General features: G+C 36.7%; 1 pseudogene; it reads right to left on the reverse strand.

The window, feature by feature from the left end:
- Positions 1-602: 602 nt before the first annotated feature.
- Positions 603-1,057, reverse strand: LOC118671665 (annotated as a pseudogene).
- Between the last annotated feature and the right edge of the window lie 665 nt (positions 1,058-1,722).

The following is a 1,722-nucleotide window of genomic DNA, read 5'->3' on the forward strand; positions in this document are numbered from 1 at the left end:
CACTATGCTATTAGTAAATTTATGTAAGCTTGATATATGTGATTAAATTAAACTTTATAGTTAGGTAGCCTTTTCATATATACTCTTAACTGTCTCACTCATTTTTCTCATTAAAGCAAGATGTTCTACGGTTCTCAATTTTTCAGACAATTTTCTTTAATGCAGGAAAATAAAGCTTATTTCTATAATTTTGTTTTCTGTAAGCAGTCTCAATTGTGGGTCTCTATTTTTATGACTAAAAAAAATTTCAGAACATTCTGTTTCTGCTGGTGTGTCTAGGTCTAAACTCATTGTCAGTATCCTTAGAGGTTTAAGTCAGTGTTCTTTATTTGCTTGTATGTTTCTTGCTCCTTCTTTTAAAATATGAACTGATAGAATAGTAATCTATATGGTTATGGTAATATTTTTGGCTGCTGGTTTTTCCTTTAAATATTTCTTAGATCTTTTGGGGGGGAGGGGGTGTTGACAAAAGATGTTTATTTAGGCTGAATCCCCTGATACATTCATACATGTAAAAATATAATCTAAAGTCAGGGCAAAAATAATCAGGTTGGTATCACCTCCCCTCCACCCCTTTGGCACAGCCTTTCCAGCTGCTCCCTTCAAAATCCTGGAGTGTGCAGGGCAGAGGTCACTTCTAAGGCAGCTTCTACCTGAGCTGCTAAATCTGCCTCTTTCTGAGCCACCAAGAATATGGCTGTCTCCTTCTGGAGAGCTGCCAGCTCTTCCAAACTGAGGTCCTTCACCACAGGATAGCCCAGGGGACGGGCAGAGCCAATGATGGAGCGGACAACAGAGGACAGCGCATGTCCCGCAGGGCGAAGGCATCGTCCTGAGCTTTAACACAAACAATCTCATACTCATGCTTCAAGGTCACCAGGCCTGCCACCTCCTTCCCTGTCTGCCGGGCCCCTTTTTCAGCACCAGCAGCCGCCTTCAGGAAGGAGGTAACACTGGGTTTTCCTACCTTGATTTCAAACATCCTGTCAGGTTTCGCAAAGAACTTGGTCCCTGCCTGGATTTGTGGGTTACTGTATATCCATGTACTTCCTAACATCCAACTTCTTTGAATAAAATTGTTTCTTAAAAACAACAGCTTTATTACAATTATAAGTCCTATTCCATTGAATTCCTGATATGACCATGAGCCTTTATCTACCTACTTTTATTAAAATATCAAATTTGCATTCTTTTGGTTAACAGTTACTGAAGCTCTATATATCAAAATCTTTACATCTCTATCTGTACTTCCTTTACATTCTCTCTACAATGATTATTTATGATATACAGGCTTCTTTTACAAAATCCAGTGTGTAGTTTGTTTGAGAATTCCCTCCTCTGATATTTCAGTTTAAATTATTTTGATCAGATAGGAATGTTTTGCTAACTACATGTTCTTGGTACTGTAAGAACCAATGTCTTTGACAATGAGAATTTTAAAATACTATTTTTAACTTCATATGCACAGCCATCTGTTCACTGTTTATAAATATGTGTTCTTTCAAATTTTAACCTTCAATTGCAAGTGGCGAATATTTCACATATGTTCCCAAATGCTTCTATTTACTATTTTATTTACTACCAACATCACTAGAAAGATTGTCAATTTTTCCTGATTCATTCATTCTTCATGTATTAGTTAATTTAGCAAATGTGTATCATTGAGTATTTATTTTGTGCCAGACATTGTAATGGAGGTAATTGATATATCTACCCAATACA

This window comes from Myotis myotis, unplaced genomic scaffold, assembly GCF_014108235.1.
Source record: "Myotis myotis isolate mMyoMyo1 unplaced genomic scaffold, mMyoMyo1.p scaffold_m19_p_1, whole genome shotgun sequence".
Lineage (NCBI taxonomy): Eukaryota > Metazoa > Chordata > Mammalia > Chiroptera > Vespertilionidae > Myotis > Myotis myotis.